Consider the following 23,622-nt stretch of genomic DNA (forward strand, 5'->3'; position numbering starts at 1 on the left):
ATGGGTTATTTTAACCCATATTGATTGGCTACTCTGTATCAAGTCCCATATTTTGCTGTATCAAAGAATTGTCATGCATAAATACAAAAGAAAGAACTGTTCAAAACAAATGTTTTCCATAATGAAAAAAACCCTAGATTTGTAATTACATCTAACTTAAATTAATTTTATTGAGAGTTTAAGATTCCACATGTGGCTTGGGAATGCAGTATTTGACAGCACACAGCTAGATTGCATGAACTCAAGAGCAAGGAATAGATGAATAGGAACAGAACAATTTCACCCATACAAGAAGAAAATACAGAAATGTACAGAAATACACACTGGCAGTGGTCAACTGGGGACAAGCCAAGGTGATCTTCAAATGTTCTTCAGCAGTCCTGTCTTTTTCCCATCATATTTACATATTTTAATGTTTACTTAATACTTAAACTGCTTAAATTGATTTCAAAAACACAGTGTAGAGTGCTTGCCCACTGTATGGGAAACCCCAGGTTATATAATTCATTAAATTACCAAAAATTAAAAGGTCAGTCACTAAAAATAAGGAATTGCTATAGACAGTTTGATGGTACATTGTTTAAATGGCCAGAAAATATGATTGTCATATTTTAAATTACCTGGGGAATCCAACTTAGAAATCCATTCACTATGTCTATAATGGTAGGTATTGTTTTTCTCTAAATCTTGATAATATATATATACACATATATATACACATATATACACATATATATGTGTATATATATGTGTATATATATGTATATACACATGTATATATACACACATATATATATACAATATATACTATATATATATATATATATATATATATATATTAAGGTATGACTTCTCTATTTGTGTCACTTTTTGTATCTGACCATGTTTTGCCCCAATTGAAACCACATAATCTAACTGTACTGATTCAGAAAGACAACAACAAACAAAATGGCAACATAAACACACCAATTACTTATTGGAATTTCAGGCTGTTGGGTTGGTTTAGCCTCTAATATACAGTTTTCATTTTCATGGGTTGTCCTGTAATGAAAAGAAGAGCAGGACAGGTGAAGAGATTTGAGCAAATTCAAGGCCAGATAAATAAACAGGACTGTGGTTCTTCAAGGGACCACATCCCTTGCTGGAGTTGGATAGAGTGGGACGCAGAGAGCATAGGGTAACACTGGAAATGTGGATTGAAGCATGACATAACAGGCTTGAGTGTTTCTTTGGGGTTGGCCACCCATGCGGAGGGCAGTAGGGACCCCATGACACCTGGCATGATACTTTCCAAGCATGGAGGTAGCACCAAACATTTTCTTATTCAGCCCAAAGAGCTTAAGTGTCCAGCTCAGGCCATCTCCTCTCTGAAACTTCTCCCCACTGTGCACACTCACTTAGCTGATGGCATGAAGAAGACATCTGATCTTCTTCATGTTGTTGTTGTTTTTGAGACTGAGCAGGAGAGTGTGGTGTTAGAGAAAGTGCTGCTGATAGCGTAGACCACCAAACTCAGACACAGGACAGAGAATGAAGACGGGGAACAACCGAGCTTCTGCGCAAGAGTTCCAAAAATCACTGAGGGGCAAGCTAGTGTTACTGAAGGTCCATTCATGTGACCCACCCCTCCTGCTACACCCACTACTGAAACAAAGTGGTGTGTGTGTGTGTGTGTGTGTGTGAGAGAGAGAGAGAGAGAGAGAGAGAGAGAGAGAGAGAGAGAGAGAGAGAGAGAGAGAGAGAGAGAGAGAGAGAGAGAGAGAGAGAGAGAGAGATTTGGGACTATCTTGAAATTCATTGCAAATATTAAAGAATTATTTTCTCCAGTGTGAAAATCCAGACCCCATACTCCATATACCTCTGGCTGAAACTCTTTCAGCGGGCTCTGCCTTTCTCGTGTCCTTGAGATAGTCTGCCATGGTAGGCAGCGGCACCTGATTCTTTTAGGAAATTGATTATTCTTTGATTTCACACTCTCTTAGCTTCCTCTCCAGTGAGTGTGATATTGGGTGAATTTTTTTCCTGCCTCTCTGGCTTTTTGTCTCATAATTCCTATTTGCACAGAGTTGTAACAGTGAGATGGTCTCTGTAATATTTGGAAATCTTTTAAGACAAGCTCCTTTTGGCAATATTAATGCAATGAAAATGAAAACTGAAATGTTCTGATTTCAAGTGGATATATATGTGTGTGTATATACATTTATACATATATATATATATCATTATTTGATGCCAGAATGTGAACAATAAAATTACATGGAAATTGTTATTATGAATCGTTCAATATTTAATGAGTTATAAAATGAAACTGTCAAACTCTAGAGCTTGGATGAAAAGCTTTGAGGGGGATAAATGATGAAGCTGGAAACCTGAAGTTTCGCCATTCTGCAGAACCCCTTCACAGAAGTCTACAAGGCATGGAGTTTGCATGATACCACAGCCTTCGAAGGGGAGGCTTCAAGGTACTGAGTTTGGTTCCTTTGTTGGAAATAACTTCCTAGAAAAGTGACATATGACATTTCCTTCAAAGCCCTTTCTTGTTTGTTTGTTTTTTACTGGTGTCTTTGAGGTTCAATCTGAATTACAGGGGGTGAATTATTCCACTAGGCTTTGATGAATCTTATATACACAATCAAAGTTACATGACAAGCACAGAAGTCAACATGATCTTAAATCTCTTCCTTTCAAACCAGATCCATTCATTTACTCCATATTGCAGGACAGGCCAGGAACACACCTTCCCTTTTGCCCTAAGGTCTAAAGTAAAGATTAGAGGTGTTCTAGAGATTGGAGGAAGAGAAAATAGAACACACATTGGACTCAATTTGAGAATAAGATGTTTAAACCGCAAACATGGGAATTGTGATTTTACTCTAAGGTAGCCTTGAGTTCTCCAAGACGAATTCAAGAAGCAAGGAAAGAAGATACACAAAGCCAGATTGCAAAGATTCTGCTGTTTTGAATATAGCCAACAGAGCTTACCTGAGAAAATATGTTGCTTCCAATGTTTCAGTTATATAATGCCTAACTTTTCTCAGCTGGATTAGACCAGGATTTGCTATATTAACTTTCCATTTCTTCAAATTGTTTAAATGGTTTGAAAAACTAGGTTTCATTTATCATTTATCCCACAAATCCATGACAGGTCAACTAGAGACTGAGTTTATTGGAGGTTCTTAAGAACCCAGGCTGTTGGAGCAACGGGCACTGTAGCAACCAGAGTCATTTTGCCAGGAGGAAGATAGAATGCTGGTGGTTTTCAAATCACCACCTAGATGCTCTGTGGTAATAGTGACATGCAATTGTGTCTTCTCAAAATCCACTGGCTCAGAGTAATAACATGGTACCTGCCAATCATAATGGGTTTAAAAGTATAGTTAGGGCATGGTCAAAGAGAAAATCAATAATCTAAAAATCGTGGTGAACAACCTTATAAAGACAGCGAGATGTTCCAAGTTGAAGAGTTTCAGTGAGAATAAGAAAGCATACTTTTTTGATTCTGGATAGAAAGAGACGGAAAAGAATTTTAAAAAATAAGGAAGAAGAAACTAGAGTAAGTACCAGGTGGTTACAGAAATTGATCAAAATAAAAGACAATCTGAAGGCAACAAATCAACGTTGACATTTTTCATGGGTATAACATGAAGGGAGTGTAGGAAGAGGAGAGTACTGAGATATATTCTGGGTGTATAAATTATCTGTGATTATCGATATTTTGTTGGAAATGGATAGCTGACTAGGATCATCAGAGTTATAAAAAGCGTAGCTCTGTACATTGTAGTCATTAATAGTGAGAAAATAGTACAATGGTATATATTTAAAAGATCACTGTTAAGGTAAGAGAGTATACTTCCACAACCCATGATTCATGACAGATGACAAAGTTAATAGTATTTTGGATATATTTGTATCAGTAGAGGAACCATTTCTACAAAGGAAATATAACCCAGGGAAAAATAAGACCACTTAGTGGAGAGTACATTTATTAATAGAAAGGTGTTAATATTTGGAAGCGGGAGTGTTGTGGCTAGGGACCCCATGTTTTCTTCTCCAGTGATTGTCTTCTTGTCTGTCATATTCTCAGAGGATCCTTGAAACTCTGGCAGCTGCCTAGAGCTCAGTTTGGAAATGACTGGGCACCTTCTTTTATTCAGGAGAAAGCCAATGCTAAGAAATATTAAGAATTTTGCTCAAGGCCAAACAGATAATTAGTGGCAGATCTTAGAATATCGATTTCCAGCTCAGGGATTATTTTTTCTTTATTCAAATATATATCATGAATAGAAGATTTTCTCTTCATCATTTTACCATTATCATACTCAAGTAATGATTCTTCTTCCTTCTTCTCCTTCTGACATAGTTAAATAACAAAGGATTTACATGTAGGTGCTAAATCGACAGAAGATATCTCAAAATCTTTTGTGCTCTTTTGACATTCACCAACCATCCTCTCAAGCAGATACTGATCTTTTCCAGCTTCATTAGCTCTTTGCCATCACTGTGTTGGTGGAACAGGAGGGGGAGTGAATGATGTAGCCTCTTTCTGACAGATTCAGAAGGTTCATTTCTGTTTCCTTCATGGTATAGTCTGCTTTTGCAATTATGCTCTATCAATGCTTCCCAATTTGTCCCACCCTATCAATGGTATCTCCCAACCAAAATTCTTGTCTGAATCTCATTTATTTCCACGGTGAGACGTTTTCCCGACTGGAGTTCTCATTTGCTCACTATGGTGCCTGCTTGTGCAATGTCCAGTCCACAGCTCTTCAGGTGAACATGGCCATGTGAGTCTTTATATCCTTCCAATCATCATTCCTTAGCCATCCCAGGACCTCATATGTAATTTTGTCCTCCATTGAAATGAATACTGCTTTTCAGAAAGCTTGGTGGCATTTATAAGCAGGCAACATTGATTTCACCCAAAATATATTTTCTTGCCAGACTTTTAAAAACTTTGTTACTACTTGAGATTGAACTATTTGATCGACCTTCCATGAATGGGCTTTATCAGTAATATCAGAGAGTTTCTAAAGAACACTGTGGAAATGAAAGCAATAGAGTTTATGGCCTAGAACATACACCTCGCCCACCCCCGGCTTTTGCTCTGTGCTTTCTTTCTAAAAACTTTTCAGTTTTCAGAGCCAGGATAACATTGAACAAATGAAGGTAGAACTTGCCTCAATATTATTTCAGGAGTTCAGTCAAGGTGAAGTTATGATCCAGGACAGCACTTCTGAATCATGATAACCGTCATCATGCCTGAGAGAGCAGAAATATTTCTACTCGACAATTATCTGAAACATGCTGTGCTGGTGGCAAGAGTGATTTTACTGATAGATGAACATTTGAGTAGGAAGCACCTTTAAGGTGTATTCCATTATCTTCTCTAAAAGAATGATCAATAATTTTCAAATATGTGTGTGTGCACATGCACTTGTATCTTCTGCCAACAATGTACAGACAGAACACACAGGAAAAGAGACTTCCTTGGCTGTACAACTTCTAAAGCTCCTCTATCACCAGAAAACCATTGACATATGTGTTCCTAATTAGAAGAGCCAACAGTATGACACTAACATATCTTCAGTCTCCTTGTGATCTTTGGACTATGATAGCATATCTTCAGTCTCCTTGTGATCTTTGGACTATGATAGCGGGCATTCGCCCCCTACTCTCCTTGGTATTCATCTCCACACATGCCAGTAGATAGCAGCAATGTTCTATACACCTAAAATGGTAGAGCTCATATTGAGTGTGGACTGGAGCTCAGCCCAGATGAGAAGAAGCATGGTTGGAAAATTTGCACAGCTGGGCTTCTTGCTGAATTGAATCTTGAATCTAAAGGGCATAAGGAGTTACTCAAGAATGTATAGGTAGCATTTCCTGCTTCCTTCCTTTGTTCCTTTTTGGCATTGTCAGAGTAATGTCTTTGATTCTTTTTGTTTATTTGTTTGTCTGATCTCTCTCTCTCTCTCTCTCTCTCTCTCTCTCTCTCTCTCTCTCTCTCTCTCTCTCTCTGTCTCTCTCTGTCTCTCTGTCTCTCTGTCTCTGTCTCTCTCTGTCTCTCTCTGTCTCTCTGTCTCTCTCTTTCTCGTATTCCAATACTAGAGCTTGAATTCAAGGCTTCAAGTTCTTGCTCAGTTCCCTTTTGCTTCACCACTTCTTTACTCCGCATCAGGCTTCAGCTTCTTGCTGGTTTATTAGACATGAACATCTCTCAACTTTGTCTGTCCAGGCTTACTCAATCCTTGGTCATCAGATCTCAGACTTCTGGGTAGTGAAGAGTTTAGATCACAGATTAGCACTGTAGATTACGAATGATGAATCCATGCATTCAGCCAGTATAGAAAGTTGTGTTATGTAATGACTAGAAAGCTTGACCAGCACTTTAGATAAATGTTTGTTATGGAAATCAGGTTTTTGTTGATTTAATTGTTATAAGACAACTAAACTGCACAAAGAGAACAGAATCCATTTAGAACCTCTACCTCTGCAAAGATTGTGCTCTATGCAGGTGTGCATTTGTGTATTTCAGTTTCTTTATATATAAAGGCAGAAAGTTACATTGTTTATCCTTAGAACTTGAAAAATAAAGACTTTTTTGCTTCAATGAAAGTAAGTATTGTGCTACTAGCACAACTATGTTTATTGCAGCATTATTTACCATAGCTAAGATATGGAACCAACCCAGATGTCTCTCAGTAGATGAATGGATCAAGAAAATGTGGTATATATACACAATAGAATTCTATGCCTCCATCAGAAAGAATGACATTGCCCCATTTGTTTGGAAAAAATTATATTAAGTGAAGTAAGCCAGGCCCAAAGAAACATAGGTCCCATGGTTTCCCTTATTTGCAATATCTAGTATATGTATGAGTCAAGCGGAAAAGGTCAGATAATGTGATGCTAGGAAAATGAACCCTTAGATATGTATTTAAATGTTTTTTTCTTTCATGCATTTGTTTCTAACTCATTTATAAGATTATTTCTTTGTTGCTTTGTATGTCCCTCCCCCACAGTATAACACCTGCTTTCACTATATTTGATGTCAGTATAACTTGTGGAGGAGATGGGGAAAAACAAGCCGTTTAAGTATACAGGTGGACCTGTTGCAACAATGAGAAGTACAATGTCATGTCGAAAACGAGCTTTACAACGTTGGTGCGGGGGGTGGGGGAGAATTGGGTGGGGGGGTGGGGGGGGAGGCTGGGAAGGGATGTGAAGGATAAAAAATGTACGCATTATCCTACCCATGTAATTGTAACCCCTCTGTACAGTATGTTCACAAAAAAATAAAATAAAATAAAATGAAAAAAAAGAATTTGAAAAATAGACTTTTTTGCTTCAATGAAAATAAGTATTATATACATGTATTATATATGTGCATATATTATATATTGTATAATATTATATATGTTTGTTTTATGAAAGATTACTAGGTGCAATGAAAACTTACTAAGTATTAATTGATATTCATATGTATTTAAAGGTTTATATATTAAGCCATTCTCATACATCTCCTTTCTATCAAATTAGTTAGCAAATCAATTTCACAAAGAACTAAACTTCCTTGTAACAGAACTCTTAAACTGAAAAAAAGTAAATGAATTTCACTGGAACAGGTTAAACTGGATTGCACACCACAAGCCCAATATTAGCCAACTGAATTATCTGAGCCTTAATTTTTTTAAAAAATATGTAAAATGAGAAAACCAATTCTGATCTTGGCATTTTTGCATGGATTAGAAGTAATAAACATAAAAGTTTTTAGTGCTTATTCCAGCGAATGTTGTATAACTAATCAATGGTAGTTATTACTGGTGATGCTTGATAGCATTGATAAAATGCTTCAACTCAATAGAATTAAAAGGCTATAGAGTGATTTAGGAAGAAGTCATCATATTACATTGATGTTATGGACTGCCTAGAAGACCCTCAGTTCTGTTTCTGTAATTATTTTAACAATGCCCCCAAATGGCTCTGAGAATATTGACCAAGGTATTAAAATAATTAGATATTTCTTTGCATCAAATTATTGCCCACTCATCATCATGTTTAAGCAAAAACTCATGAGTGACCAAGAATATGCAACTTTTCTTTTTGTAGGTCTTCTGGTACCTGAACTTCTTCCCTTGCCTTTTTATTTCTGTTTTAAACTCTTTGGAATTTTAATTGTATGAAATCAGAAAACTCTAAAGAAAAGATTTAAATCAGTAACTTTATTTCTGGAATATCATTGTTGATAATGCTTTTTTCTTTCCTTAGTTCTAGATGTCGAGTGTCTTTGAGATCCCTCTTGGCCTCTTCTTATTTATTTCCCCATATTTATCTATACATCTCTCTATGTTTAACTATGTATGTCCATACACACACACACACACACACACACACACACACACACACACATTGAAGGAGAATGTATATGTATGTGTGTATTCATGCATATATGTGTGCATGTATCTGGCCTTATATGGGTGCATATATGCATGCATACACATATTTATTTTCTTCTCTGGATAAATATCCAGAGTTATCTCAAATATTTATTTCAAATTTAAAATTGCAACTCCATCCTGTGGTTTGTCATATATTTCATCATGGAGTAATTCAGCATATTCATATTTCCCACTTCTTTAGCTTTTCTGGGAGATTATGAAACATTCTTTCTGATGTGCAAGTAAAAATATTCTATAATTTGGAAGCTCAGTTACAAGGTACTTTAAATTGGAATATTAGAAGTTTGGAGTTAAGTAATCTTGCTTAAATGTTCCTTCTCCTTACCCCTGACTATAAATATCATCACTCTACTTAGGGGAAGAAGAACTATATTTTTGTACTGATCTATTTTTAAAGTTTACATCTTTGTTGTCTTGGAATAGTGACAGGTGTATTGTTCTTGTGTTATGTCCCAAGTAAATGAATTTTTTTTCTCCACCTTATGTGTGTATTGTTCATTTCTTTGACAGAGATGGTTCTACACTGAAACATTCAGGTCTTGAAGGTTGCTGGACACCTTATTCTGAAAGTCTTGTCCGGAGCTGTGAATTCTTAGGTTCTTTACAGACAAGTGTAGCTTCTGTGGACTTTACTAATAACACCACTGTTACAGAACCTACCCTGTATTCCTAGGTAAATTGGAAGGGCTTGGACTTGCGGACAGTTGTCTTTTCCTCTGTACTAGTTATGTACAGAATTTTTCAGTTACCTTTGGGAAAAAAACACACAATCAAGACAATTCAGCAAACTTATTGTGCTAAGAGGATCCACATTCTAGACATGAGCATGGCTTGGCTTGTAGTTGATTCAAGAATTCATGTGTATGGGGGGGGTGGGCGAGGGAAGGATGGGAAGGGATGGGAAGGGGAAACAAAGGAGGAGGCTACAATGCTTGATAAGAAATGTACTCATTGTCTTGCCCATGTAATTGTAACACCTCTGTACAGTATTTTCTCAATAAAAAAGAGTTCATGTGTACTTATGACCATATAAGATGATGATAAGTGAAATGAACCCCAAGATATGGACACAAGAGTCTTTCTTTGTTACTGTTATTTTAAATGTACTATGTTATTTTTTGTTTCTTTTGTATGTTCTTCCCCCTATGGTATATCCCCTGTTATCACTGTATTTGATTTTGGTATCCTGCATCTTGTATATACATTTATCGAATTTGGGGAGGGGAAGGGGAATAACAAAATGCTGAAACAAGGACACAGGATGACCCATCCAAACAATGGTGGAATTGAGTGGTGGGGGACGGAGGGGATAGTAGGAGAAAAACAGAGGAGGGGGTAACAATGCTTGACAAGAAATGCACTCATTACCATACACATATAACTGTAACCCCTCTATACATCATCTTCACAATAAAATAAACTTTTTAAAAAAGAATTCATGTGTAATTGTCATGCACATATGTCTTCAAATTTAGAATTAAAGCTTTAAGAGTGATTTTTTGACCATAGGGGAATGTTGGGATTTGAATTCAGGGTCTCCTTCTTGGAAGGATGCAGAGGCTTTAAATCCTTAATCATCCCCAGGGTTGTTTTTAGAATATTGCAGTATTAAAGAAAGGCTATAGCCTTAAAAATAAGAGAGAAAGGAGAGAGAGAGAGAAAAGAAACAGAGAAAGGGAGAGAGATAAAGAGAGAGGGAGATAGAAAGGAGACAGAAGGATATAAATAGAAAAGAGACAGGGGAGAGAAATGGGGAGGGAAATAGAAAGGGAGAGGGAAAAGAATGACTATATTTGGAGAACATCAATGCTAATGCTTTATGAAAAAGTTTAGAATGTCCCATAGGAAAATTGTAAATTACATGTAATTTTAAATTTAGACTGAAGAACAGCCTACATAGAATGATCATTTATTACTCCAAATGCTAAAGAACTAGATAGAGCTTCAAGTATTCTTGTGATGCAATGAGAATTTCTGAGAAACTATCCTTATTTCCAGTCTGACTAGTTAGAAATAATTCTAAAATAACAATGTTACATTTCCCTCACAGGCAAGTACATGCCAATGGGCAGATTGGATCTTTTTTAATGACAGGAGTTGATGAAGTTTCACAGGGTGAATGTCAGGAATTAATCCCATCGTATAGTGTTTGGGCTAATTTTTAAGCAAAGGATATAAATACTTTTGTCTCAGTTCTTAAGCAGGCTTCTGTTTTATGGGTAGTTGACCTATGACTCTAGGGAGAATTCTGATTGATTAAGTGGTGTATAGATACCCAAGTCCTGGGAATAAGGCTATACCATCCCATACTGAGTAGGAATTTTGGGGCATCAGGAAATGATCTTCCCTTAATGGTTTGGATGAGTCAATGTACCATGGTGACAAAAAATGTCCTTTTCCTAGTTATCTACAAATAGAAAAAATATTTTTTGGCTCTCTTACCAGTCAAATCTTTGGTTCTTTATTCAGAATAAAATGAAAGACCCACTGGCGGAGCTGGTGGGATCCATTTAGAATTTTTTTTCACTCTATTAAAGAGAAAATGTAGTGGCTTTTAGTATTATTTGTGATCCCTTCTTCTTAGTTCCCCTCTAGATATGAAATAAAATTAGAGTAATGGACATAATTAACTGAGGCTCATCTCAGAAGGATAATTTATTACCAGGTTAAAACCCCTTGAACCAGAACTCTAAATGATTTGTAGTGATTATTATACAACGCTTCCACATTTTTGCTGACCTAGTTTTCTTTTTTAAAAAGAAGGGAAGAAACTAAATTATGGAATAAAAAATGAGCCTTGCCTATTTCACTGATTGGGCTGGTTTTGTTCAGTTGTTTTTTTTAAACTGCCTTAAAATGATTGCATCATGAACTCATTGGCTGTGAGAGTAACAGAAATTTTACTGCTCTCAACCCTTCAAATGGGGTTAAGAATATTAATGGAAAAATGGACCAGCTCATATTATTTGCTTCACCAAGCTACCAGCTCAGTAGTATAGCTTTTATTCTTGAGGAGGTTGTATGTAGAGCAGGAGGCAAAAATGAAAACAACCACACACACACACACACACACACACACACACACACACACACACACACACACAAATACACACACACATGCCCTCAGAAAACAAATTAATTAAAAAAAAACAAATTCAGAACACAGTTCCCACACTTTGTATTACCTTTTATTGAAATAAAATTAAATATTCTATTGGAAATATTACTTCCAAATCATATTGTATAAATCCAAATCATATCGTATAAATATTACTTCCAAATCATATCGCTTATAACAGAGCATTTCCTCTATTTAAAAATACTAGGATTTGAACTCAGAGCTTTGCATGCTTGCTAACCATGTACTCTATCACTGAATTATGCTTTCAGTCCTTTTTGTCCCTGGTTGTTTTTGTGAAAAGAACTCACTTCCGCTCCAAGGTTCTGGATTTTGTTTCTCCAGGTTTTCACTTCCTGTTGTAGTTGGACGGAGGTCCCACACAGCCATTAGGCCCAGCTTCTCTCGCTGAGATGGGGTTCTCAACTTTTCTGTTGTGGTTGGTCTGGATTAATGCCTGTTTCATTCTCAGTTCCCATGTTGCTGGAATGACAAATGTGGGTACTCTACCCAGATGTTGGTTGAGAAAAAGTCTTGTGTGTTCTTTTGCCCCTGAACCACAATCCTCCTAGTCTCAGCTTCCGAAGTAGCTAAAATTATAGGCATGAGCCATTTGTTCGCAGCAGATAAGTACATCTTGATAGCACAAGGAAAGACTGTGGACTCTACATGAAATTCTAATAGAGTAACAACACATATTTAAATGACAATAGGAAACACATGACAAGCATTTGACAAGCACATGGTATGGGAAAAGAGCCTGTTAGGCACCGTAAAATTGAGGATACCATGAGAGATGCCATGGGAGAAGTGTTATGCATGGCTTATTCCATGCCATGTGTCATTCCAAAGGCGATACCTGGTGCAGGGGTGGACATTCCTTCTACTATTTAGGATGCGCTGCTTCTGTCAACTTGTGTTTGTTGCAGGGACAGGTGAAAGTACTTATCCTAATTCCTGCAACTGGAATTGTTTATATTCCATGTCGATTATTATTTGGAGAACTCTAGAATTAAAAGCTTCAAATTAAAGTCCCTCTTTCCCCTTTAACGTGATTAACTCTAATTATATAACTAATTTGAATTTTATTTCAAAACTTTGCAGTGAAACTATTCAGAGGAGAGTGATTATTATTAACCCAGATAGAAAGGATACTAATAATAAATCATGAGGGCAGGTTTAAGCTTATTCTTTTAAGCATTCATGATTTTTGCCCTTCTGTAAAACAATAATTTTAAAGAACACCAACAGGAAGAGAATTCACCTACTATACCTTCTATGTAACGATCTTCTCAGAATGTAAACACTTTGACCAACTGCTTTTGGAAGGAAAATGAGAGAACTGAATTGGTTAGCTTCACTCTACTTCAGGTGTACAGATACTTCTTGGCTTGTTATCATCTGCTTATTAACACTTGTAAATGGAGAAACAGATGTCTGTGAGGCAGTGAATATGTGAATGACAAATTAGGATCTCTTGCTTAGTGATCTACTGAATGAGAACCTAGTCATTTCTGACATATTGTAACTTTCATACCAAAGTGAAAAATTTGCTTTGAACCACATAGAGAGAACACAGTCCATGGATTATACCAATAGAACATTATTATATTAAAAATTGTCACCCTTTTCTGAGATTATATAGGAATGACCTGCTAACCATGATAGATGGAATTTCAATATCATCGATGATATTGAAGAACAATCTTATGGTCTCTAGAAAATTCTTCTGGGTCTTTGTGATCCTCCTATGTAAGTCTCTCTTTGTGATGTGAAAAAAAACTCACTTGGTTAATTCATTACATAACAGAAAACACAGCAAGCCCCACCAGCTCATATATTGTGCACAGCAAACAGCTTTGGTGAATTAATATTATTCTGTAATACATGATCTAATAGGAAAACTGTTTCATATATAAAAGATAACATTCGATAACGACACATTAAAATTTTTTTCTTAGAAACTATTATAAAGCTGAACCTTTACATTCATAAAATTTAACCAGAGGCACAATTGTACAGAAATTGCACTTTCTCAGTGATGCATTCAGGGACTGTTTAGAAATATTTCTAATAGGAATATTTCATAGAGTCACTTGAAGAGTTAGGAAAATTGTAGTTTGTATTTAAAATACTAGAGATTTTAATTCCTTGAAATGACTGTAGTTTAAAACAACAACAACACACATGCATACACACACACATACACACCTACAACCTTTCTGAATTTGGTTTTCAAAATTTGGATAAGGCCCTGTAGCCTTAAATGCTTCTGCTGTCTATGTAGACCCAGTGTGTCTTCATGTGCGCATATGTGTGGAAGTCCTGCTCTGAATTAGCAAACCCTCAGTGGACCATGTTGTTACCTAGAGAAGAAACAGGCTTGGGGCTTTTTGTTGTCCTTGTTGCTTTACTTGTTCACTCTTTCAACACATTGTGCTTGTTCCTGGTTGCCAGGGACCTTTTTGGACACTGTTGCTGGGCACACTGTGTTAACTAAGGAAGTGAGTTCACAGTAATCCACTTCTCAAGCCTGAGACCTCCTCCTTCTCCCCTCCTTCCTTCCCCTCTTTGCACTTGGCCAATAAATGTCTAGAACACATAAGTGATAAGTTAAAAACATTCCACTTTCAAGAATTTTTATAGACTTGTCATGACAAAGGTCAAGAGAATGTCAAGTAACATTATTATATAGATGATGAGACAAAATATCCTATCCAGAAGTTACTCTAAAGGATGGATCAATCTGCAAAAAGTATCCATTTTCCTTCCTTAAACTTTTGTTTTGAGCTCCAGCCATCAACTGCTATGTGCTCTCCGAGCCTTGATTTCTTTTTCTCACTCAAGTTCTTCCTTCTTTGACACAAAACAACTCAAAATAACATTTACAAGTTGTTTTAAATGAAATATTAAGGGATGATCACTAACATGTATCCACTTAGCATACACAAATTAAATCATATACTTAGTTTAAGATTGCTGTATCTGAACCATAAACAAGACTGCATGATTTTCTAGATCTCAACATGATATCACCTTGATTCCATATGACATCTTAAAAATATGAGAATCACATGGAGATGTAGTTTGCCATTCCCTATTTCTTGAGCATGTGTATTTAGAATCAGAAAGACTAACCCTGAGTCTTGCTTTATGATTTTTACCAACATAAATACACCTGATAGGCAATTCAACTGCTTATGCCTCTTTTCATTCTTCTGTGAATAGGGTTATAATAGAAGGTAAGTCCAAGACTCTGATAAGCACTGGAAAGACACTATGAAGTACTGTGAGATTACTTCCCCTCTCCATTGCACCTTAAGGAGAGCTTTGAATGCAAGATGCATTTTCTTGTGCTGCTTCTCACCGGCACAGCTTCCCATAACTATGGAGAATGCTGTTATTGCTGGTGTGTAAGAACAGGTTGAGATTCTGAAGTTCTTTATCTTTCCTGTTCCTCTTGATACTTTGCCAAAAGTAGAAATGAAGAATAAAAATTGTGGTCATGATGTAGTATCACAGGAAAAATACATGTACACACATCACAAACACACACACACACAAAATTATTTCATTTCATTCATTCCCCTATTGTTACGGAGGTATATATTAGCTTTATCTTTAATTAATAGCTATTGAATTGAAAGAAATTAAATCCTCTAACCTTTTTTAAGAAACCAGTGGTCTGCCTGTTTTACTCTTTTCGAACTTGTGAACTCTATGGGAGCAGAATTAAACGACTATGGTCTTGGGGCCTTTATGTACTTAACAGAAATATTTTGAAAAGCACCAGGATACAATAAAATCAGTGTTTTATGTACTGTTTAATTGCAATCTATAAACGAGTCTTTAATGCATTGTGTTTTCTTAGGTCGAATCAGAGTAGATTTAGTTAGACTTTCTTTCAGCAGATGGAAATGTCAAAAGAATCTCAAATGTGAATAAAATTCCCCCTTCCTGTTCCACAGGCAATCTCACTTGCAGTTCTGAAACTGATTATTCCCCAAGGACCCTCCTTTCTATTCCTTTGACCTTTTAAATTGTCCACTGCTGTCCTTTTAATTTCTATCTCCAAGCTACTATTACTATTCTTGTTTATTTCCTTACCACCCTCTGTCATTTCTGTCCTAGAAAGTGTGCTTTTAAAATGTTCATGTCATGTAGTGATCTGTAGGGGAAAAAAATAACAGTTTTGAGTCAAACTGCCATCATTTCCTTTTTGGTAAACTCCTAATTTTCAGGTTTTAAGAAATGACTAGCTTCACAGTACCTGTACTATAACAATCTCTTCAACAAATGCAGAGGTTACATTTGCTTTGGTTACTGTCTGCATCTGTGGTTAATGAAGAGAATTAATCTTTGTATTCAAATCATCTTTTTTTAAGAGGTTTGGAAAATGATGTGTGGCGTGCACAAATATAAAACAATGAGGTCGGATGTCCTCACTGGCATCTTCCACGGTGTGGAAAACACTAAGGAATGTTAGGACTGAATTAGCCCTGGAGCTCCTTTGCCTCCTTGGAGAGGACAAAAATATTTCCACTGAGAACTGTCTCAATACAAAACTCTCCCACTTATACCACGGTGTCTCATCTTATCACTTCTGAGCAGACCTTGGCGTTTGAAAGGGTTTAGAAATTTGCTTAACTTGCTATTTCCTGACATAATGAGGAAATCAAGGTGTCTTGCCTTTGGAAATGCTTGTAAGCTCAGAACAATTCAACAAGAGTGTGCAATGATAAGCAAAAAGCGACCCTGAAGAAACTTACTCATCAATTCAGAATCAGTGATGGAGTCCAGATAAAGTATGGCCTCCATGCACATCCAGCACACACAGGAACCCCAGCATTTTGTGGCAGGATCATTTTGCCCTCACGAGTGATCTTCCAAACAACCCAGCAGATCACTGTCTTTTCAAACCAGACTTTGAGAATGAAAAGGGGGGAAAAACCCACAAACAATTAATTCCAATAAAACCAACACCCTCTTCTGCATTCTAATAATCTTTTAGTTTTGGTTTTTTTAAGGTCAAGGTCTGTAAATGAATCTCACTAAAAGCTGTAAAAAATAAAAGGTGATGGTGAAGAATTTATTTCATCTTCTTTATGTTATTATTTTGTTGGCATGGGGCTTGAACTCAGGGTGTGAGCTCTCTTTCATCCAAGGCTAGCACTCTACCACTTGGAGCCACATCTTTCCATTTCTGGTTTTCTGCTGGAGATGAGAGTCTTATGAACTTTCCTGCCTGGGTGGGCTTCAAACCACAATCCTCAGATCTCAGCCTCCTGAGTAGCTAGTGTTACATGTATGAGCCACTGTCACCCAGCTTTTAGATGATGAATTTAATCAAAGGGTATTATATGTAGGCATAGAAATATTACAATGAAAGACATTTGTGCAGCTGATATTCAGTAATTGATCTTTCCAGGAGTAAAAGGTATTTGCTATTGAGCCATAAAATAACAAAACTCTGTGACTTTCTGAGAACTATAAGTCATATCTCCCTGCAGAGATAAAATAAATGGGTCTGTGATTGGAGTTGGTATTTTGTATGTGCCCTAAACAGCAGCATCCCAGTTTGTGAGGTGAATGGGTCTCAAATATTCAAGCCAGCCCTTTTCTGGAGAATGATGGCCAGATGAACACAAATCCATTTTGGGTTTCTAATCATCCAAAGCTTGTTTCTGTGCACACCTCTGAGGCAGAATGAACACAAAGAAACCTAATCCATTCCACACATTTTTGCCCTTTCTGTCATCTTTGATCTTCATAGCAAGTTCTTTACCATATCTGCCCATATTTTCCCTCATTACCAAAATTATGATATGTACCAGGCCATTAGATATCTGCAAAAAGTGCTAGATTTTTCTGTCTCTTTTACCACTTAAGAGTGATCAAGAAAATGTAGACAAATTTGTTATGCAAAACAAAATTTCTGTAATAAAAGTAAATTGAAGCCAGGTGCCAGTGTCTCCCATCTGTCAGTCTAGCTACTCAGGAGACTGAGGACTGAGGATTACCTCAAAGCTAGCCCAGGCAGGAAAATCTGTGAAATGCTTATCCCTAACTAACAACACCAAACGCTGGTGGTAGAGTTGTGGCTCAAGTGCTAGAGCACTAACCTTGAGCACAAAAGCTCAGAGACAGCCCTCGTTCCCTGACCTAGAATTAAAAAAAAAAGTTCATGAAATGTCACCACCTCTAATATTACACAATTCCCATGTTGATTTCTATTATTTCCCCTGAGCTTTGACATCTGTCATCTCCAAATCCACAAGCCCATAATTCAGACAGCGTCTTTTAAAAGACATTTTCAATTCAAAACAGTTTTACCTTTACTAAACAGTTAAAAATACAGAAAAATTACATGACCCTTTGCCTTATTTTGCCTTATGATAAGTACCCTTTTCTTCCTAATTAGCTGATATATTTTATTGTCTTTACATTATGTCTTTTCAGAATGTCATATAATTAAAATCACGCACATACAGCTTTTTCCAGATGGCTTGTTTCATTTCCTATTATACTTTTAAGACTCCTACATCATATTAAATAAACACTTCTTTTTATTTCTTCATTTGATTCAATTATAGGAGTATTCCACAATTTGATTGTTCATTCAACTTTTGATGAACATGGTGTCCATCTACTTTCAGGAATTTTGTACAAGATTTTCCAATAAATATTTTAGCATGAAGGATTATTTTATTTGTGTAAATGCACGTCATCTGTAAGGATGTTTTATATTGTAAGAAAATTCCAAGCTATCTTCCAAAATGCTTGTGACATCTTGCATCACAAAGAACCAGTGTGCTTGTGGTTCTAGTCTTTCACTGGAATTGATAGTGCACAAACTTAAGATTCTAAAAGATATGCTTGGTATCTCATTGATATTAGATATAGATTTTATTATTTTTATTTCCAGATTAATTGCATAAAGGAGTTTCATTGTGGTATTTCTAAACATTGTGTAATTTTTTTTATCATATTTATCTCTTACTACTGTATATCCTTCATCCCACACTGTCTTTTTAAATAGTTCTATCAAGTTTCCTTATGCTATTTTTCCTACATACATAGAATGTATTTCAATCATATTTATCTTTGCATCACTTTGTCCTTTGCCCCTCCTGCTTCTGTTATTACCCTTCTCTGAACAGTTATCCTTTCTTTACATTTATGTCACACACACATCTAACGTGTCTAGATTCCATATAGGAAAGAATATATACAATTTTTGCCTTTCTGAATCTGGATTGCCTGTATACACCCATTTATTGCAGCATTCTTCACAAAGGCCAAAGAATGTAAGCAGCTTGGATGCCCACCAAACAGCAACTGTATAAAGAAAATATAGTACATAAACACAAGGGAGCATCATTCAGAATACATAAGAAGGAAGTTATGTCATTGGCAGGGAAATGGATGAAACTGAATTTCATCATAGCAAACGAAGTTGACATGACTCTTAAAATCAGTACTCTTTTGCTAGTTATCGTGATTTAAATATGAATGAATCTCCAATTCAAATCAAACCATCTCTAATTTTAGGGTAGAGTTAAAGCACACATATCCCTATCTTCAAATATTTTTCATTTCTTTATGGAGCAAAGGTTATAAAATATTTCCATCTCTCTGTACTCGGCTGTACATTATCATTATCCATTGTCATCTGACTGTGGGACTTTCCACCAGACTTCTTATTCCTGTGCCATCCATTATCCTTTCACCATTATTCCTCACCTCATTCTGTCTGCCTTGTTTGATAGTTTACCATTCAACTTCTATGAAGTCAACTTTTTGAGATTTCCATAGGAGTTAGATCATTAAGTTGCTTGTCTTTTTATACCTGGCAGGAGATATTACACTACATGTCTTCAGTGTATACTACAAAGCAATATGAATCAGTCATTGATTAGCAGCATGGTATAAGCATAGACATAGGCACATAGACTAACAGAACAAAAATGAAGGGCCTAGAAGCAAAGTTACATATCTATAGCCAACTGCTTTCCACAAAAGAGGTAATAAAAACAACTGGAGAAAGAACATTTGGTTTCATAATTGCTGATAAAACTGAACTTCCACATGGAAAAGAATTGACGGGGGTTCCAGTTACAAAAACCTACCTTACCCACCTCACCCACTCCTCTCTCCCACCCCGAAGTGGTAAAGTTCATTTCCCACATAGCGTTTTGTGAGTATTATTGTTGCAATGGGTCATCCTGTATCCTTGTTTCAGCATTTTGTTTTTCCTCTTCCCCTCCCCAAATTAGATAAATGTATATACAAGATGCCGGGGGCTGGGGTGGGGGGAGGGAAGGCATAGTAGGAGAAAAAGAAAGGAGAGGGTAACAACGTTTGACAAGAAATGTACTCATTACCTTAGTCATGTCACTGTAACCCCTCTGTACAGAATCTTTACAATAAAATAAAATTTTTAAAACTACTCAAAATGGATTAAGGATTTATATATGAGAGTGCGTGTGATGAAATGACTAAAAGAAAAGATAGGAAAATATTTCTAATTCACAGATCAGACAATGTTCCTCCTAAAAGCACATACAAAATAAGGAAAAAATATTTTTAAAAAATGAGAATGCATCTAACTAAAAAGCTTTTACATAGCAGAGGAAACAAAAGGATGAAAGTAAAAATTTAGACAGAGATAATACTTACACATTTCATAATGACATGGAAAACACATCCAGAATATATAAGCTATTCAAAGAACTCAATAGTCTCAAGCAAATAGAAAAACAACTCGAGTGAGAGATTAGCAAGAGAACTAAATGAATATTTGTTGAAAGAAGACCTGCAAGTGGCCAGCATGATTCTGTTGTTTGATCACAGGGGGTAAGGGCTAGAGTGTGTGGCTCAAGCAGTAGAACACTTGTGTAGCATGCCCTGGGTCCTGGCACAATTCCTAGTAAAGGAGGCTTGGGGAGGAAGCAAAGGAGTTAGAACACGTTAGAATCAGAGTTATGGAGAAAGTACTGGATAAGAGCCAGGCCAAGGAATCCATATTAGAGAATCAGTAAGAACATCGATGACTTCTTTAATACTGTCACATGCTGGTTAAAAGTTCAGAAAATTAAAGTTACCCATCTGGCACTTTGCTGAGAAAGTGGTTGTTTTCCAAGTTTTCCTCATGTGGTAAATTTGGACTCACTATTACTCCAGAAGGATTATATGCATAATACCAAAGGAAAGTGTATTCTTGTAAAAACCCTCTGAAAATAGAAATACTTTCACGGATTATATCAGGGGTCATCTTCCCGTATGTTCAGTAAATATACAGCATTTTCACAAAGAAATCACCTTTGCATATTTTTGTATAGTTATAACCTGTGTGGGCATTGCTAAGTCTGAAATTAGAAAGATTAGTCAAAAACTAAATTGTAGAGTCAAACTATAGGTTACTGCCTTGCTTAATTATGACCTTTCAAAAGTTCTGTTATGTATTTCAAGGAGTAAAATAGAGCATATTTCCCAAAAATATTGAATAACTGACATACAGATACATTATGGAAATCAATAAAATGTGAAAGTGGATGTTCCTACTGGCAAGTATAGTTTAGAGACTTGAAAAAAAATTGTCATGATTCTTCAGCAGCTTTTGAACTAGTCTTTGTGAGCAATATGAGATAATTATGGCATGGTATTGTATAAGTCAACCAAAGAGTAAGAGGTCTTGTTGAGTATTTTAGATGTTTATACATTGGTTTTGAGGGTCATCATTTCCCTACCTTCTAATTTACATACAATTTTTAATTATATTGTTACTAAAAAGTCTCACATGAAAATGAAAACAATTATTTTCATTAATAATATTCAATATAAGTATATACTTTTCTGTATAGTACATTGTTCTGATCTTAATCTAATGAATAAAAACAAAAAGTATCCTGGTTCCATCTCTTGGCTTGGGTAGCCTAGGAAGACATTCTAAAAGCAAAAACTTGACACAGTTTGACAAATTAGGTCATGGAATAAACACGGTTAATGGAAAGTAAACAGTGGACAGCAAATGACAAATTGTGTTGGTTTAACACACACGCACATACCAATGGAAAGTAACCACACAGTGATTGTGTACTCCCCCTGTGGATGTGTCTATGTTCTGGGGTTGTATTAGTTGTTAACAATGAGAGTTAACACGAACCGGGTATAAAAGCAGCTGCTGACAGGGCTACATTTCCTTGTCTTTAAATAACACCCATGATGCCCTCAACTGCGGACACATGGGCCATGCAGTGCATGCTGCGAAAGTCCTGGACCTGTACCTGGGACCCCAGAGGGTCTCACATCCATTTTTATCCAGGGAGCAAGCTACATACACTGCTATCCAGAGCCAAGTTCCCACCAAATGGGATATTCAACACCTTTAAGAAAAACATGGCATTGCATGCAAGTTGTTGCTATTCATGATGAGAGTGTATCTAGTGCATTCCCCAAACTATATAAAGTACTACAGTCATAAATTTGAGCAAGAGAAGTATGTTCAGAACCAAATTGTTTCAGAGACTATCTGACCATAATTATAAAACACAGTGTTTAAAAAAAATTCTTTTGAAAAGCCTTCTCAGTCTACACAATTCCACTTTGCTCTCAGAGAAAAATCTAATATTCATAGGGCTGCCCTATTATCTTTCAAATTTATCTGAAGCTTTTCCATTTTCTCTCTTGGTTTTGAAATCATGGGGAACATTGAACCTTAAATACATAAAAAAGAAGGTAAAAAGCATAGTGTATTTGTTATGGATTTATTTTATGGGTTAGTTTCTGGCGTCTAAATTACAAAATAGATTGTTTTCTATAGAAATGTGAAATGAGGTCTCAACATATCTTCTGTATAAATTGACTCTAAGTGAGCTAAAGAGACAAATCTGAAAGATAAAATTTTAAAAATAGGAAAACACGTTGTAGAAAAATATCACTAATTTTAAAGGAAGTATGCTGTCTCTTAATCAAGATACAGGATTCTTTCTTTATGCTTTTGGTTATATTATATTTTGTAGCTTGAATGCCATTATGAACAATTTCCTTCATGATTTGTACTTGGTCTACATCTCAAAGTTCTCATGTTTTTCTCTGCCTGACTTGTTTTCTGTTTCTTCCAGTATTTACTTTGTTCATTGCCTTATTTGTGTGTGTGTGTGTGTGTGTGTGTGCGTGTGTGTGTGTGCATGTGTGTGTGTGTGTGTGTGTGTGTGTGTGTGTGTGTTTAATACTTTTTTTTTTAGTCCGGTCGTGGGGCCTGAACTCTGGGCCTGGGCGCTGCTGTCCCTCAGCTCTTCAACTCAAGGCTAGCACTCTACCACTTGAGTCACAACGCCACTTCTGGCTTTTTTCTTTTTGCTTATTTGGTGCTGAGGAATCGAACCCAGGGCCTCATGCATGCAAGGCAAGCGCTTTACCACTGAGCCACGTTTCCAGCCCCTAATACATTTTTTTTACCTTACTTTATCTTTGGAATCACTGGCATCATTGGTGGAGGGCATATTTCTGTAACATTTGCTCCTATTAGCTGCAAATTGAGTCATTTAATGACATATGGACAGTTTATTTTCAAATATCAGCTTGGCACAAGTCTGACCAATGTTCACCTCTAAGCATTAGGCCCAGCTCTGTGAGTTTCAGCTTCTGCAACTGCCTAGTACCAAACCTGGCATCCTGAGAAAACACTGAGGTTGCTTTGGCTCAACCAGTCTTTAGGAATATCCAATGGAATTGCATCCACACTAAGAATTTCTGGGTGAGGCCTTCCATTTTCATTCTTGCTTCAATGACACCTCAACTTCTTTTTTCTTAATTTATGGATATCTCTGTTCCATATATAAACTACATCTCAACACATGCATAAAAGCTGTGCTTGTTTTGCTGTATTGTGTTTGTTTAGGATATTTCTTTTTCCCACTGTACTTTCAGCAAACCTTTGATCATTATTTTGCTTCCCTTTCATGTATGATTATCTTTCTCTTCTCTTGGCTTTTAGAATGCCATTTATTCTCTGAGTCCTATGAAAATTCCTGGTATCTTTAG

This window comes from Dipodomys merriami, unplaced genomic scaffold, assembly GCF_024711535.1.
Source record: "Dipodomys merriami isolate MVZ:Mamm:240054 unplaced genomic scaffold, mDipMer1.0.p SCAF_4, whole genome shotgun sequence".
Lineage (NCBI taxonomy): Eukaryota > Metazoa > Chordata > Mammalia > Rodentia > Heteromyidae > Dipodomys > Dipodomys merriami.